The sequence below is a fragment of the Mandrillus leucophaeus genome, unplaced genomic scaffold (genome assembly GCF_000951045.1).
Source record: "Mandrillus leucophaeus isolate KB7577 unplaced genomic scaffold, Mleu.le_1.0 Scaffold267, whole genome shotgun sequence".
Taxonomy (NCBI): domain Eukaryota; kingdom Metazoa; phylum Chordata; class Mammalia; order Primates; family Cercopithecidae; genus Mandrillus; species Mandrillus leucophaeus.
In genome coordinates, this window is record NW_012102776.1 from 14,054 (window position 1) to 33,113 (window position 19,060).

General features: G+C 35.7%; 1 protein-coding gene across 1 annotated transcript in view; it reads left to right on the forward strand.

The window, feature by feature from the left end:
• Positions 1-11,150: 11,150 nt before the first annotated feature.
• Positions 11,151-19,060, forward strand: part of ARHGAP42 (Rho GTPase activating protein 42) — a 137,626-nt gene continuing 129,716 nt past the window's right edge. The window contains exon 1 of the mRNA XM_011984375.1: positions 11,151-11,219. The gene's annotated coding sequence lies outside the window, so the exon portion shown is untranslated. The remainder of the gene's footprint in view (positions 11,220-19,060) is intronic.

The window sequence follows — 19,060 nt, forward strand, 5'->3', positions numbered from 1 at the left end:
GTAATTCAAGCCATGGCCTCAGGGTAAGACCAAAAGAGGTCAGATGTTAATGATTTATTAAATGATTGTATTTTCTGTTGGAACATACTTTTCACAGATAAGGAAAAGTGTAATTTTTTTAATGTTGTTTGTCATATGTTTTAAAGAGAATTTCTCTAGTATTGACATATCACTCATTCTTCACATGATGTAAGACCTCACATTAAGGGCTGAAAGAGGCTCTTTACTTCCTTGGGTAAGAAAGCCTTTTGACAGCTGTACAGTGTGGAAAACTGGCCCATAGTTTATGACCAGATCTGGATTTGGAAAAGACCAGGGCCGAGAGTTATAACATATGGAACTTATTTGGGAAGTAATTCTTAGCTATGACTAAGAGCCTGTGCTCAAATGCCTGGGAAAGTTTAAAAGAAAATCTTTGCAAAATAAATCATATCTCTTGTTTGCTAAATTGTAGGACGTAGATAACTTTTGGGTATTCATGGACTTTGTATTCCGTGTTAAAGCTCTAAAGTTTTCTCTTTTAATTAAATTTTTTTTGGTTTTATTTTTAACAACACTGTGATTAAATTTGCTGGCTTATTCAATCAAGGAATTATTTATTTAAAAAGATTATTTTTTCTTCCCCCTAACTCTCAGAGGTCCTTAAAATGTTCACATCCAAACAGACACTAAGGGGGTAGTTTATAGTAAAGACATACTATGTGTGTGTATTAGCTTCTGGTGCTGTTTTTTCTTAGCTGTACAAGTTCCAATTACAATGTTCCCTGTGTTTATTTATATCGAGATAGCATGTGACATAAACATCCCAAGTAAGTGTTGTTCCAGGGAAAGTGAACTAGGAAAAGGTAATGTTATGATGCTTACATTTCTGAAGGAATATCCCTTTTTTCTCATTTCTCAAACTTTAATTGGGTAGAATTATGTGTGATAAATGCTCCTCCTTTAATAATCTCTTCTTAACCTTCCTGTAGCTGTGCTGATCCTTACCTCACCATTATATTATTTCAAGTAAGCATTTCGTAAGCCAAGAACAATCATCATTATTCTACTCAAGTTGACTTTTTATCACACGCGTAAACATGGCATCAGCACAATTCTGAAGCTGTGTTTGGGGATGCAATAGAGTGTGTATCACTGTTCAAAAAAGATTTTAATAGGGAAAATATACACTTTTGAAGGTTTAGAAATTAGAAAATACGAAAATAATACGTAAGCTACATGGTTCCACTGTCACTTAAGGCTCCTAGGCTATAGATCTATACAGGATATTACTATACTGAATACTGCAGGCAATTGTAACACAATGATAAGCATTTGTGTATCTAAACATACTAAACACAGAAAAGGTAATGTGTTGTACTACAATGTCACAACAGCTGTGACATCACTAGGTGATAGGAATTCTTCAGCTCCATTATAATCTTATGGGTCCTCTAGTATATGCAGTCTTCTTGACCATATATGTTGTGTTGTGGTCATAATGTGGCTGTTATGTTTTATGTATTTCTTCAAAAAACACCTACATTAAACAACAAATAGTGGTAAAGAGTGCTAACTACACAAGATCTCTTTTATCTAGTTATTAAAGCATCTCTTTTAAACATGTACCTATTAACCTATAACATTTCCAATTAAATATGTCTTTTCCAATATTGAAAAGATTAAATTCGTTTGTGCTTCTTTACACTTAAACTTAATTTTATACATGTAAGACTTTCTGGTTTCTGAGCTTCCCTAGCAATGCTGGCGCAAACTTCTACTCTAGCACTGGTGACAGTTTTAGCTTCACAAGTCTATCTGGTAGATATTAGCTTTCTTTCTTTCTTTTTTTTTTTTTTTTTGAGATGGTGTCTTGCTCTGTCACCCAGGCTTGAGTACAGTGGCAGGATCTCAGCTCACTGCAACCTCCGCCACCCAGGTTCAAATGATTCTTGTGCCTCAGTCTCCCAAGTAGCTTAGATCACAGATGTGTGCCACCATGCCTGGCTGATTTTTGTTTTGTTAGTAGAGACAGGATTTTACCATGTTGGCCAGGCTGGTCTCGAACTCCTGACCTCAGGTGATCCTCCCACCTTGGTCTCCAAAAGTGCTGGGATTAGAGGGTGAGCCACTGCACCCGGCCAGGAGATAGTAGCTTTCTGTGGTGCTAGGCTGTGAAAGATTCTAAGGATGAACCTGAACACCGAATGAATGATCACAAAACGTTAACTATAAACATTATTTGCTAACAAGAGCAACATCATTCATGGTACATGCCATTTATATTTAGTTATGTGTTCATAACATTTCAGTCAGCAATGAATCACATACATTATGTTGATCCCATAAGATTATAATGGAGCTGAACAATTCCTATCGCCTAATGACATCATAGGTGTCTTAACATCATAGTGCAATACATTGTGTGTTTCTGGTGATGCCAGTGCAGACAAATCTGTGCTGCCTGTCTGCAGAAGTATGGCACATAGAATTGTGTATAACACATAGCACTTGATCATGATAATGAATACCTTTGTTATTGGTTTATGTATTACTATACTTTTGATCATTATTTTAGAGTGTATACTTCTACTTATAATGAAGTTAACCATAAAACAGTCTCAGGCACGTTCTTCAGAAGGTATTCCAGAAGAGGGCATTGTCATTGTAAGAGATGACAGCTCCATGTGTGTTACTGCCCCGAAAACATTCTGTTAGGGCAAGATGTGGAAGTAGAAGATGGTGATATTGATGATTTAATCTTGTGCAGGCCTAAGCTAATGTGTGTCTTTGTATCATCAAGTAAAACATAAATTTTAAATAGAAGAAAGTGTATAGAATAAGGATATAAAGAAATAAAATATTCTTATAGCTGTATAATGTGTTTTAAGCTTTGACAAGAGGGTCAAAAAGTTAAAAAATTAAAAAGTTTAAAAGTAAAAAATTTGCCATAAGCTGAGGTTAATTTATTATTGAAGAAAAGTATTTTTTATAAATTTAATGTAGTCAAAGCATACAGTGTTTGTAAATTCTATAATCATGTGCAGTAATGTCCTAGGTTTTCACGTTCACTCACCACCCAGTCACTGACTCACCTAGAGCAATTTCCAGGCATGCAAGCTCCATTCATGGTAAGTGCCCTGTACAGTGTTCCGTTACAAAAAAATGTTTTACACCATATTTTTACTGTATTTTTCTAGGTTTAGATATATTTAGATACACAAATACTTACCTTACCACTGTTAAAGTTGCCTACAGTATTCAGTACAGTAAGGTGCTGTCCAGGTTTGAAGCCTAGGAGCAATAGGCTGTACCATATAGCCTAGGTGTATAGTAGGCTGTACCATCTAGCTTTGTGCAATGCATTCTACAATGTTTACACGATGACAAAATCGCCTAAAGATCCATTTCTCAGAACACATGCCCATTGTTAAGCAATGCGTAGTTACATATTTGGCTCCAGGCAGTGGTAGATTGGGAAAAACTGGCACTCAGGTGCATGCATACATGTGGCTATGTATGTGTGAGAAATCTGATTTGTAGAGCTTGCTGATTTTCATGGAGTAAATTCTCCCACCTTGGCTGATTTCAACAAAGGTCACTTACCCAGTGCGGGTTGGGAAGAGATGAGCACAAAAGCCACTATGAGCCTGCTTTAACACACCACTGGCCCCAGACCTAATTTTTCCTAATTTCTCCCTGTATTAGTTAGATCATTCTCTCCTTTGTTTATATACATCTGTATCCTGCATAATTCCTTCCTTCTTTCCCTCTTCTCTCCTGTCCTCCTCTTTATTCCCATTCTCCCCCACTAATGTACAACTACAATAAGAAATTTAAGAAATTGCATATACACTGCGTATCTTCCATTTTTCTTAAACATTTGGCAATCTGCTATTATTGAAATACTGGACAATTATGATTATATTAACATTCAGCTACTAAAATGCAATTGCTATAAAATATGACTGGGAATTTAATGAATTTTATTTGCTTTTAAAGTGGCAAAGGCTATCAGAAATTTGCTTAAATTCACAAATGAAGAATTTATAAAAGATGAATGATTTTATTTTTTTCAATCCAAAGATACTCTTAGTAGGGAATACCAAGAAGGATAGAGCACAATTAGCAAGAAGAAATAGCATTAAGTGGGAGGGAGGGAGTGATATAAATTATCACTTTGCTGAAGCTCCCTCCCCTTGCTCCCATACACAAAGCCACTTTCCCCCACTCTAAGTTAGGGGTTAGAACATATAAATAGAAATACTCTTGAGGCCCTAACTAGCTCAGCTTGGGATGTACCGTGTCTCTGATATTTGAGGTGGGAGAATGGGAGGAGGTATATTTTCATGAACATGAGGATATTGACATAAATAAGGCAACTGTGTTATAGGAATATTTTGGGCCATATTAACAAACATAGGAACATCACTGGAGTGGTCTAGTTGCGCCACCAGAGGTACAAAGTTCAGCAGACCCTGATGTTTCCTTAGAATGTGCAAAGGTAGAGAACCGGCTAAAGTAACCTCACCAGTATCCCTGAAGAACATTTTTACCTAGTCAGATGCAGGAGTGAGTATTTAACCTGTTGGAATGAAACAACTTCAGGGTACTACGTTTCTTAAATCTCCCTTTGAGAATACAGGTTCTGAATGACATAACTTAAGTCTTCCTTGTGTGACCTTTGAGTTAATATGGTCTTTTAAAAAATTCTATAAAATTGCTTTCTTAAATGCATACCTTTTGGTCAAAATAAAAAAAAAAGTATGTTTTTAAAAGTGAATGTATATGCAGGTCATTTGGAGTATTATTTTAAGCAGCTTTTAAGATGCCAATTCTAATTTGACCTTTCACATATCTTGATATTTATAGTTGAAAAGAAGTTTGACTTTGTTTTCTGTTTTTAGCCTCCAATATTAAAGGGTTATAAATGAAAAAGCAGTAATTAGGCTGGTAATAAATAGATAAGTGGGGAGGCAATATGTTATGGTTATGTCTGGTATTTGAAAATGTTTCTACAATACTTAAATGTTTAAAAAGTATTCTTATTTTAATCCCCCATTAGAGATTGCTGAGTAGAAAGGAATAAAGCAAAAGTAGTTTAAGAACAAGAAAGATACAATAAATAACCTACCTTTGTGGTTCAAATAACTAGTACACAAATAGTTTAATTTGTTACCACCTAGAGTTATGAAGTTAATTGCATCACAGTGGATTATATGAAATTTTACAATCTACTCTCCTCTCCCACTTTCTCTGCTAGATTCTGTGAAAATGGTCAATTCCTTCTTGGTTGCATGGTTTTCCATTCTTCCACCTTATGAGTATAGATGGTTTTATTAAAAAATAGCAAACTTTAATTTGATTTATATATTCGTCACTAGTTATAAACTCTAGAAGTAGAGAGATTGCTTGCCATTTTACCCCTATTAACTACTCTTCTGCAGTTAATAAGCTTTGACATCAAGTATGTGCTAGTGAGATATCACTCTTATACTAAAACTCCAATAGCAGCTTCCTAATTCATTGAAAAAAAAATCTAGAGCACTGCAGTTGGCCTACTCAAAAGAAAGAATTTAATAGGCAATTAATGCTTTATTAATAAATTCTTATGATCGTTAGACATAAAGTAAAAAATTTCACCTTTGTAAGCAGGCCATGAGATAAGGACATATTATCATCTTTATTATATAGAAAAGGAAACTTAGTTTGAGTAACTTGATCAAGATTGCATAGTTGTCATGGTTAGGCCAATTAATTAAAAATAACTGGGAGTATTCTCCTGAGAGTGTATTGCTTCTACTTATCTTCTGAAAAAGAAGAGGGCATTCTCCAGAAACAGTTCTCCAGAAACTTAAGTTAATTTTCCCAATATATTTCCATAAAAAAAGTATTATTGCTGATAAAAATTGAGAAAGATGAAAGTTATATTAAATTCAAGTAAGAGTTATATCTAACTGATGAGGTCCAATGGGGTGGGATCCATAGTGGAACTCTGTCACTAAGTAGATCCAAAACATTCAAATGCTGAAGTAGCAAGTGACATTGAAGTCAGAATTAAATGAATGACAAGTATCCAGATAGCCTTAAATAGCACTTGTTTTTAGATGGCAGTATGTTTTTCTTCAGTCATTTGCTCACATTAATGGGTATGAAGTAATATGTATTTAATCTTTGACTTCTGATTATTTATTAATGCAAGATGTGCTCATGTGTCCATCCTCTATACCTCATGTGAGTTTTGGCCATTGAGATCTAGTTTAGTAGTGCTGTGGATTTACTGACCTAGAGAAGAATGTCTATATTATGTAGCTGTGAAGAGTTAAATTGGCCAGTACCTGGGAGTGAATGCCAGGCTAGCACCCCAGTTCCCCACTCCTTGCCAGAGCTTCTTCCTAAGAAGCTGTTGAGGAAGGAGGAACTAGATACAGTTTGGGATAAGGCAGAGAAGAGATGCTTGCTTGTAATCAATCAGAAATTAGAACTGCGATGTGATTTTCAGCTGTGATGTGATTCAGTTGTAAATATGAATGGGAAAATAATCCATTCTTTTACATCGAAGACTGTGTAGATATCTTCTGCATTGATTATGATCATTTCACTTATTATTACATACCTTTATGGTCTTTCCACTTTGTATTGATTTTTTATATTGCCATCTCAACAGGAAATTATTTTTGCTATGGACTCTACCATTTATGTTTTTTGTTGTAAATAGTGTAGCCTGTTATAGCCTTAAGCAATTGCTCTAAATAGTACTTTAGAATATCAGAAGTATTGCTTTAAATAGTACTTGAAAATATAATTAAATCTTTGCATCAAAACTGAGTGTTTTATTGCTTTGAAAATGAGAGGTAAGGAACTGTAATTTTTCGGACATTCTGATGTTAGCTAATGAGTTGCAAGATAATGGGACATATAGTCATTAATTAGTGATGAGCTGTGACTGGCACCAATATCACTGGATTTTAATCAAAACCTGGAAAGGGAAGAAGTGTAAGAATAAAATTGTTAAGAGATGTACCTTTCAGATTTATTTTATTCCATTGCTACCTCTTTTTTAGTGAATAAGTGTGACAAGATTATCAGCAATGAAAAGCAAGCCCTGGAAATTCCTAAAAGATAGCATTTGAAAATGCATGATCCCTAGAAAATTATAATTCGTGATTATGTGGGGGGTAAAAAAGGAAATCCAAACATATTTGGAGAATCATTCTTCAAACCACATGAAAACGTTTCTAGCCATTACTTTTGAATGATTTATGTGCACCCCCTTGTGGCTGTTTATTAGAACCACTTGAAATAGCAAAAGAAAGTAACAGGAAACTTAATTGCCTGGCTTAAATAACCTACCCACAGTTAAAATGCATGGTAAATGCTATATGGCGAAGTATTACCCAATATCAGATTTGCTTTTCTTCTACTGAAAATAAGTGAAATTACCAGTAATTGTTTTTTACTTTAAATGTGAACCAATATCTATAAAAATAAGTTGCTTAAAGCCAAGGTTTAGGTAATGGCTAGTAATTATAAGTTAATTGTTTCTTAATTACCATAATAAGGCATCTTCAATAATTTATCTTATCAATATCTAGGGAGAGTATTAAAATTTATTTTGTATTTTTTCGAAAGCATCTTAGTAAGGTCATGCAAAGTTGCACATTCCACAGATATTATGGGATCCTGAATCTCCTGAACTTTGACTTGATTTTTCCCCCAAGTATTACCCTTCTGGAAGGAATTTCATCAAGCTTGTTTTGTGAATCCGGATGAAAGAGTTCCGTGTGAGTGAAAATTGCATTTCTCTAGATTTGTTTTTTAACTTTTCAAGATTTGTCACCATAGTTGTACTCTAATTCACATTTTAAATAAGGGTTTTCTACCCTCTATATGACATTTTCCTTTCTTATACAGTAGCAACAGTAACTCTTTTAATCCTACCAAAATTTTAACACCTTCTTGACTTCAGGATTATTTCAGACTTGAAGGGTTTAATCCATATGAATGACCACTGTGTAGGGATAAAAGTCATGTATTCCCAGGGGAAATCTATAAAGATGAGGCTCACAAGCAGCCAAATTGGTTTGTAAATCCACTTAGTGCCCTTTGAGTGCTGGCATTTTCCATTTTGATCTCTTGAATTTAAATTTACATATTGTGAACAGCAGCCACTGACTGCATACAAAAGTGGCATCATATTTCAGAGGTGGAGCCAGGCATTTGTTATAATGGTTTATGGAAAAACGTGGGGTTATCTACTACTGCTAGGCCTCTGGATAAGTTCTGTTATTAATCTGGATTTCAATTTCTAGCTTTGAATAACTACATTTTAAATCATTTAGGGGAAACTGTAAAGACTGCTTAGGACAGTTATGAATACAGAGTAGACATTCAATTCTTTGAAGAAGTTAACATTTATTGAGAGCCTTCCATGTGCAAATCTATGCTAGTGATTTTTTTCAAAATAATTTATTTTGCTTTTAATTTTTATAAAAACTTTAAGAAGTACAGGGATGAAACACTGTGTGTTATCAGTTTTGGCACTGAGATTCAAATGAAGCTGAGTCGAACTTTAACATTCATGTTTTTAATACATTCCAGATCATTTTTTAGATGTTTGATTTCATTACCCATAAAATATTGACTTTAATCTCTGTATTGTGAAGACCTTAGTGTAGTATTTGACACGTTAGAAACACTCAAGAAATCATTTCTGTTGTTCTTTATCACCCTGTTGGATGTTTTCACCCCCTTCATTTTTTTTTTTTTTTTTTTTCTGTTTAATACCTTTGCCACTTATTTATTTCTTCCTTTAGTTTCACGGTAAGAGAATGGGAAAAGAAGGAAAAAAAAAGCAAATCCAAATAACCCAAGAAATGTGAAAGAAATAGAGATAGGAAATTATACTTAGCCCACAGGGTGGCTGTTAATTATTCTGTGTTGTTATATCATCTGACTTTTGCTTTATTTTGAGGTCTTATGTATGTAACAGCGAGAGAAGGGGTTTAGCAGAGATGTAAACCATTGGATGTGAATGTGAGTGCCAAGGTCTTAGTATATGACATCAGCCCATCTACTCCCTTTCACAATCCTTTCCTTCCCAATAAAAAACATCCATTCATATTTATTAGTTCTGCCAATGTGAGATGGAATTTTCTGACATAATATTTCTTTGAATCTTTCCATGACATCAGATGTAATTGGAACAAAGTGAAATTAATCGTTGTCTTTATTCTTTCTCTATCAAGCATACTCCCTACCTCATTTGCCCCAAATTCTGATGTGTTACCAAAGTTCCAGTGGCTGAGGCCAAAACCTTAGTTTCTCCATTGATTCCTCTCTCTTTCTCCCTCTATGCAATTTGTCATTGAGTCCTTTTGTGTCTTCCATAGAACTGTCTCTGGAATTCCTGCTATGCATCTGTCAATACTACAGGAACCCAGCCTCGTTCCTTATCACTTCCAGATTTGAATTTCTCTCCCAGCCATTTAGCTGACTTTAAATACATTAGCTCATGCTTGTAAAGGATTGATTGCAATTTTCAGCATAAACATTCAATGAATAGTAGCCTTTATTATTGCTATTATTCCAAATTACACAAAAGTACTGATGATACTGTCTTTCCCCTTATGCAAACTTAACTTTAAAGGTGGAGTCAGCTATGTATTGCATCTGTACAATCTGGATACGTGTGTGTGTGTGTGTCTGTGTGTGTGTTTGTGTGTGTGTATGTATGTAATTGGGGGTTTTAATGAGGGCAAAGAGGTTTTAGAGAGATAATTAAAAGTGAGCTATTTTACTGCTATTTCTAATAATCTCTTCCCAGTAGGACGCCTGCACAGTCTATCTGGAGGTATGTCTGTCTGAGCTCAGAAATGGGGATTAGGTGATGGATGTCAGTGGTATCTCCAGTTGGCCCTCATTGTCTGGGACAAGACTTTTTGCCTATTAATCTAATTTGTATGCTTTCACAGCATAGGATTTTGGTCTTCTTTTCAAGATCTGTCATTCTCATTTTTCTGCAAATCAAAGATTAACAGGATCATGAATAGTGGTGTTAACATGCTAGTTTTTATTTTTTATTTTTGTATATTATCTGTGTGCATTTTTAGATGATGGACTTTAAGAAATTAAACTTGACTAGAGATAAACCAGTTTAATGAAAATAAGGAAAGTGACACTTTCATTGAAATGCATATATTTTGATATAATTTCAAACTTACAAAACAGTTAGAAAAATAGTACATGGAGCACCTGTATACCCTTTAACCTATTTTAAAGTAGAATAATACATTTTAAAAATAAGAAATTTTCTCTCTTTATCCTGGTATTTGCTAATTATGTAATAGATTTTCTTCAGTTGTCATAATCGTAGAACAAATTATAAATTTTGTAACTGGGCCTCCTCTTTATTTTAATGCTTTCTAAAGGCTGTTTTTTAAAAGAACATCCCCTTCCAGAATAATGGTATCCTTAGGAATTTCTGTCTGCTTGCATTCAGTTGCTGGTCTTCATATCTTGCACTCCCATTGCAGTAGTCTTACAGATCAATATGAAAAGCCTTATTTGTTTTAAAATTTAAGTAAATCTCAATGTGGAATTTGGGGCTAAAATATGTTTTCATTGAAATGAAATCAAATACTATTTTAGTCAGGTTGGAAACATTATGAGAATGTTCAGGCAAACCTCAATTCCTCATTATGAGGAATCTAATTAAATAGGGGAAAAAATAAGCCTTATTTTGCAGCTGTAGAATTCTACCATTCTAATGGCAAAATGGAAGAGCTTTTATATGGTTTAATTTTAAAATGATGCTTGAACTGGCTACATTAAACCAGTGTAATTATAGGTATTTGTAAATTTAATACCCAATGTACTGTTTCTTAGTTAAGTTTTAGAAGAAGAAATTTAAGTATTCAAACCAAGATTTCACCACAGCAAGTACTTATTTTCATATTTTTCACATTGTTATTAGGATCAAGGGAAATAATATGTGAAAACAGCTTAATTATAAAGTAGAAAAACTGAATATAACATGTAAGTTGTTTTTATAGATGCAAACAAAAACAAAAACAGTCCATTTGATACGTTGGATAAAGCAGCCATTTTTTCAATGTTGTTGGCATGAAATTCTGCAAGATTTAATATATGTGCATTTTTTATTTCAGATCCAAAATGCTAATGATGTATTAATTGCACCACTTGAGAAATTTCGAAAAGAGCAGATAGGTGCAGCAAAAGTAAGTGTTACATTTTATTATTCTTTAGATATTCTCCTGATAATTAAAGATGACATAATTTCAGATGTTAACATTTTTGAAATTAGAATGACCTTTTAAAAAATTTTGCACATCATTTTAAACTTTTTGCATAGAGCCTATTACAAAAGACTGGACTTCTTTTAGACATAAAATATATTATTCTACTGAGTAGATAAAAAGCATGTTATAAATGAGTTCTTCCTATCCCAACAATTGTAGGAATTAACTATTTTGAAGACAGGGTGAAATTATGAGGAACTCTCTTCCTAAATAAATTAAAAATTAGGGACTGGGCACATTGACAATTCAAGCAATGACTATATGAGAACTTTTAATATTCTTTGTATTTCTTATTAATAAAAATATGTGTTTGTGAAAAATTTAGAAATGTTTGTCACAAAGCCTTTTTGTTCATGTTTAATTGACTATGGACCAATTAAATTTTTTCTGATTCTAATAATCTGAAATTTGCCTGCATCCTCATTCTTAGAGCCATATTTTAACCACTTGTGCAACATCATGGGAGCATATAAAACTTAAGGTTTCTAAAATAGAACTAATCATCTCCTCTCCCATCCTTCCCTCATTCTTACCCTGTTTGAGTTTTCCTTTTAGTCAATGTCATATCCCTTCCCCATTCAGGCAGTGCTGTCCATTCTAATGCAGAATTTTTCTACTCCTTTCCTCCTTACCTCTGTCTGAAATATTTGAAATAGCCTACAAATTGATCTCCACACCCTCCTTCTAATATATTAACCAATTTTCACCATCTTCAATTATGTCATTCTTCCAATGATGAAACCTTCTGTGGTTCTGCTTGACAGTTTTAATTTTGATTATGAAAGCTTTGCACAATTTGGAATTTTGAACTTTGCTACCTTTCAGTATACCCCACCAGCAGGCATAATTTTCTGTTCACCGGTCTCTGTATATACCTGACACTAATCATATCTTTGCCCAAACTTTTCCCTCTCTCTGGAATACTTCTTACACTTCACTTTTTGAAGTCTCGCCAGGTTTCATATCCCAGCACCAGAAACAAGCCTTCCTTATATAGGCCTTTCTCATGCAGATGTTCCCCTTCTAGAACCTATTTGGTTTCCTTTTCGTAGGATTGAATAGCCTTTACACATATTTCTCTTAAGAAGGTAACACAGTTTGCCTTGATAAGAATTTTATGTGCATTTCTCCACCAATTGTGAGCAATTTTCAAGTGAAGGACTAAAATCAGAACCATTTTTATGTTAATTAATTCAGCAAATATTTATCAGTCTCATGGTTGGCTCACACGTGGCATGCATGGTGTTTGATAAGATGAACGGATGTAGCTGTAAACAAGTCAGAGATGATTCCTGCACGTATGTCCCTATTATCTTTCATGAAAGACAGACATAGCAGTAATTACAAATGTATTGGGGATTGTGATGCAGAAGTACAGAGTGCTTTACAAGGGCATAATTAATGGATCTGAACTTGTCCAGGAAATCAAGAAATGTCTTCTGCAAGAAGTATTAGGTAGAGACCTAAGTCATGAGGAAGAAAAAGGGGACACAATGGTGGGGAGGGAAAAAAACTTACAAATATTCCAAAAAAGGGAATGGAATATGGGAATGAATAAAGGTTTTCTTGGTGGAGGAGGGAAGAGCCTTGCATTTTAGTCGAAGAAAGTCCAGTGTGTTTGGAGCACAGTGGACCCTGGAGGCAGAGGCCATGTGTGCAGCTTTGTAAATGACTCACAGTATTTTACTCCCTAGCCTAAGGGCAGTGATAAGCAATAGAAATGTTAGCGGGAGAGTGATATCATATTTGTATTTTAAATGTCATTCTAGCTGCATATCATGCATGGATAGGAGTAGGACAGACTACCTGGGCAAACCAGTTTTGGGGCTGGCGGTTAGTGGCTTTAGATAAGGAGGGTGAAAGTAACTGTGGGGACAAGGAGATGTAAGAAAGCTATATTAGAGGTGAAATGACAATAGTAGGAAGTGGGTTACCCACTGGAAATTTAGGAGGAGAACGTTTCAGGAAAATGCCTCTCTGGATTTCAGGTTGCATAATTGGGTGGTTGTTGAACCACTTACTGATATAGATAGGCAACATTTATGTTGGATGGCAATGATGGTAAGTTGAGTTTTTAGTCATGAGTGAAATTTAGGCTCCTCTGAGACATCCATGTGATGTTGAATTAGCAGGTGTGTGTTCAGATCTGAAATAGAAACAAACACTTGGGAATTCTGTCTTCTAGGTGTTTATTAAAGTCATGGGAGTAGGTTAGATCCCGTTGAGAAAGAATAGAGCAAGAAGTGAAGAGGACCCAGGACGCTTATAACCTAAGAACTGTCTCAACACTTGATGTTTGGGGAAAGAAAGACAGGAAAGGAGGCTGAGAAGGAAGGAACAAAAGAAAGAGGAAATGACAAGAATTTGGTGTCCTAGTACAAGGAGAGGCTTTTCAAAATTAGTAGTAGCTAATTTTTATTGGCAGAGACTTTCAGTGAAAATCTGTGACCTAATTAAATAGTCACAAGCAAACTGTGAGGTGGGTACTGGTGTTATACCTGCTTACAAATGAGGAAAATGATGAGTTGACCTGCACCAAATCACAGAGCTGATCTGAAATCACAGAACTGATCTGAAACAGTCAGTGTGGTCCCCAAATGAAGCCATTTTATTTCAGAGCCTTGACTTACAATATTTTACTTCATCAATGTTGTTTTTATAAAATTGAATTAGAGCTTTGTGAAAAATTTGTTCCCTAGTACACATATTCCAAGTTTTCTAGCCCCAAAAAGAGTAAGTTTCATCTGTTTGGGAATTATCTTTTTCTTACGTGGAGGTTTAAGTTATCTTACAGTTGCAGTGGCAGGAGTCTTAATAACATTTTATTTTGTTTTGTAAACATCTTAACTGCAGGACAGATCAACTGAAAACACCCATCAGTATATATTATGCCTTTACCTATTCACTGGAAGATTAAATTTGTGATTAAATGAAGCCGGTCTTGAGCATTAACATTATTCATTTAGTGTTTTGGTGGTGGTGATTCTGTGTATTTTATCTGCCTGATGCATTTAGTACTAAATTATTTCTAAGCTGCCAAGTAGTTCTTGCTTAGTAAAGTGAATAGTGAATTAAAAACAGGCATGTTTGGCCAGGTGTGGTTGCTCATACCTGTAATCTTAACACTTTGGGAGGCTGAGGCGGGTGGATCATCTGAGTTCGGGAGTTTGAGACCAGCCTCCTGACCAACAGCTACTTGGGAGGCTGAGGCAGGAGAATTGCTTGAACCCAGGAGGTGGAGGTTGTGGTGAGCAGAGATCATGCCATTTCACTACAGCCTGGGCAACAAGAGCAAAACTCTATCTCAAAAAACAAAACAAAAAACAAACAAACAAAAAAACAAAAAAATAAAACAGCAACAAAAAAAAACAGGCATGTTCTTCCAAAATATATGTATAGATCAATTTTCTTTTGGCATTGTGGAATAAACATACATGAAAGTACTTATTTTTTTCTATTACTTCAGTCCCTGTTTACTTAGGTATTTACTTATTTGGTGCATAAAGTTAATTCTAAAAGTGACACTCTGCAGCTTTTCAGCCTTTGCCTTGAAGATTTCCCACAAGCATGTTTGGGCTGATTAGCCAGCTGGAAGGCAGGGCCGTTGATTAAGCGTAGAATCTTCCACTGCAGTCAGCGACCTCTTCAGCTTGGTCCACACAGGCAAAACAGTGGAAAATGCTGAGTCAAAGTGGCCCTTGCCTTGCAACCAGATGATACTGTTTAACTGCAGTGGATAAGATCCATGGACCACAAACATTTCCTTTGTAGTGTGTTCTATGGCACTTTGAGACACCTGATACTTCACTGTGAAAGTAAGGCTCTTGGTAAGTCACAGTTGTGGGAAAGAAGCATCGTGCATCCGTGAGAGGCATTAGAAAAGATTAGTAATAGGGTTGTTGAACTGAAGGACGGAAGGAAATGGGTTCTGCTGTTTCAGATACTTGGAGATTAGGAGAATTATCTATAAACAGTTGTCAAGGATGTATTTATTTAAAGTTTCTTAGTAAGTTGGTATATTCAGAATGAAATTGTGTTACAGGCCAGACATATTACATGTGTCAGAGGCTTAGATTGAATGTTTAGTTTCTCCTGACACACTGCTGCTTTAAGTTCTAGAATACTAGTGGAAAGTAGGTATTCAGAACGCTTGATGTCAACTCTATGAATTTCCACAATAGGAATATATCCATAGTAGTCATATTAGGTTGATGCAAAAGTAATGGCAAAAACAACAATTGCTTTTGCATCAACCAAATAATATAGAGTGAGATGAATCATAACTGGTTTTGGATGCTTTTTGAATAAATTGACAATTCTATTTCCATTTCCATGACTGTATTGGAAACTTCGCTGTTCTCAGAGTTAATTGATCATAAGGTCCTCTCTGCACTTTATATGCCTGTTGGTATGTAGACCAGCTGACTCCGAAGTATAGATAGAGCTGGATGTCTGAGGTTTTTTGTTTGTTTGTTTTTATTTTTATTTTTATTTTATTTTTATTTTTATTTTTATTTTTTTGAGATGGAGTCTCACTCTGTCACCCAGGCTGGAGTGCAGTAGTGCAATCTTGGCTCACTACAACCTCTGCCTCCCGGCTTCACGTGATTCTCCTGCTTCAGCCTCCTGAATAGCTGGGACTAACAGGTGCCCACCACCATGCCAGGCTAATTTTTGTGTTTTTAGTAGAGACAAGATTTCACCATGTTGGCAAGGCTGCTCTTGAACTCCTGATCTCAAGTGATCCACCCACCTTGGCCTCCCAAAGCGCTGGGATTATAGTCGTGAGCCACTGTCCCCGGCCTTTGTGTGAGTTTCTAATCAAAGATAATACACTGTGGAAAAACAAATGTATGTTTATAAACATACATACATACCAGAGTATTACATATGTTTAGTGATGGAACTTGCACTAAGGAGGACAAAGGCTCACCTTCCACATACGGATGTATATTTTACAGAAACAAACTGGGAAGAGACGTGGTGGCCCAGTGAAGATCAGAACTCAGTTCCTCAGACCAGAAACCCTTCTACTCCCTAGAGCAACTCTGTTGTGAAATACTTCATTTTCTTTACCTTTAACAAATAAATGGTTTAGTGTGAAATATCTTAGTTATCAAAATGTTTTCAAATATGCCCAAACCTACCCCTTTAACCAAGCATAGTTAATACGTTTCCCTTACTTTTGAAATTCCCCTTGACCGGGCACAGTGGCTCAAGCCTGTAATCCCAGCACTTTGGGAGGCCGAGACAGGCAGATCACGAGGTCAGGAGATCGAGACCATCCTGGCTAACCTGGTGAAACCCTGTCTCTACTAAAAAATACAAAAAACTAGCCAGGCGAGGTGGCGGGTGCCTGTAGTCCCAGATACTTGGGAGGCTGAGGCAGGAGAATGGCATGAACCCGGGAGGTGGAGCTTGCAGTGAGCTGAGATCCGGCCACTGCACTCCAGCCTGGGTGACAGAGGGAGACTCCGTCTCAAAAAAAAAAAAAGAAATTCCCCTTGATGCCCAGGGTCCCCAGTATACAGTAGGCAATTAATGCTGACTTGTTTCATTAGAGATAAGAAACTTGGGAAATACTGCCCATGAAAGTTAAAGGATACATTTTTATTTCTATGAGAAATGTTTTGTGAGACATTGGTTTTTATATTTACTAAGACTTTAATAAAAATCATATGAACATTCTTCTATGGTTTTTATATAGAAATCAACAATATATTGCTAGTCATTTTATAATAGAACTTGATTTCTTTATATTGTTTTCATGTTGAAGACTGTAATGGAAACCGATAATTCTGGTCCCTTTGTTCTGTCCATTGTAGAGTTTGTTTCTGTCTCTGAACATTTGTTTATTATTTTTAAACATGCCTTATACATGCAGTTATTTTAGCATGTAGTATCCAAAAAATCTATACATAGTTGTCACAATTCCTGTTTCAGTCTTAGATTTCTGTCATGTGAAAAGTGACTGCAGTCTAACTTGTCTCAAAATAAAAATAGTTTAGAGAATCTAAGAAGTATTACAAATGCCTCACTCAACTCTAACAGAGTTGCAGGATACAAAATCAATGAAAACAAGCAGCTTTCCAATGTAATACTATTAATTAACTATCCAAAAGGAAAATTGAGAAAACAATCCCCTTTATAATAGCAATAATAAAATTAGGTGCAAAGTTAACAAAGGAGGTAAAAGATCTGTATATAGGCAGGTTCCTTGGAAATAGATTTTATAGGTTCAGTTCCAGACCACTGGCCTAAAACAAATATCCCAATGAGTCACACATATGTTTTATTTCTTACAGCATATAAAAGTTATATTCACACTATACAGTAGTCTCTTAAGTGTGCAATCATAGTGTTATGTCTAAAAATCAACATACATACCTTATTTAAAAAATACTTTATTGCTAAAATATGCTAACAATTATCTGAGCCTTTCATGAGTTGTGTTCATTTTTCTGGTGGATGGTCTTGCCTGGATGTTGGTAGCAGCTGACTGTAAGGGTGGTGGTTGCTGAAGGCTGGGGTGGCTTTGGCAGTTTCTTAAAAGAAGACTACAGTGAAGTTTGCTTCACAGGTTGACTCTTTCATGAAAGTATTTTCTGGAGTGTGTGATATTGCTTTTTGATAGCGTTTTACCCGTAGTAAAATTTTAAATCTTTTAAAATTGTAGTCAATTCCCTCAAACACTGCCTCTGCCTTATCAATTAGTACATGGAATATTCCAAATCCTTTGTTGGCATTTCGACAATATTCACAAGGAATAGATTCCATCTCAAGGAACTAGTTTCTTTGCTCATCCATAAGAAGCAATTCCTCATCCTTTAAGTTTGATCATGAGATTGCAGCAATTCAGTCTTGTCTGCAGGCTCCTCTTCTAATTCTAGTTCTCTTGCTGTTTCCACCACATTTGCAGGAAGTTCCTCCACTGAAGTCTTCAGACCCCTCCAAGTCATCCGTAAGGATTAGAATCAACTTCTTCCATGAATCATAAATGTTGTCAATGGCTTCTAGAGTGGTGAATCCTTTCCAGAAGGTTTTCAATTTACCTTGCCTAGATCTGTCAGAGAAATCACTGTCTTTGACAATGATAGCCTTACTGTATTAGTCTGTTCTCGCACTGCTATGAGTAACTACTTGAGACTGGATAATTTATGAAGAAAAGAGGTTTAATTGACTCACAACCAGGTACAGAAAACATGGTTGTGGAGGCCTCAGGAAACTTACAGTCATGGGGGAAGGGCAAAGGGGAAGCTAGCACCTTCTTCACATTGCAGAGCAGGAGGAGGAGAGAGAACAAAAGGGGAAGTGCTACAAACTTTCAGGCAACCAGATCCCATGAGAGCGCACTCTCATGAGACTAGCAAGGGGGAAATCTGACCCCATGATCCAGTCACCTCCCAGCAGGCCCCTCCTCCAACACTGGGAATTACAGTTTGATGTGAGATTTGGGTGGGAACACAGAGCCAAACCATATCAGTTATGAAAGGCATTTCTTTAATCATAAGACTTGAAAGTCAAAATTACTTCTTGATCCATGGGCTGCAGAACAGATTTTATGTTAGCAGTCATGAAAGAACATTAGTCTACTTGTGTATCCATCAGGGTGATCAGGTAAATTGGCAATGAGTAGTTCTATATTTAAAGGAATCTTTTTTTCTTAGCAAAAGGTCTCAAGAGTGCACTTAAAATATTAAGTAAACTCCCCGTCTCTACTAAAAAATACAAAAAAAAAAAAACTAGCCGGGCGAGGTGGC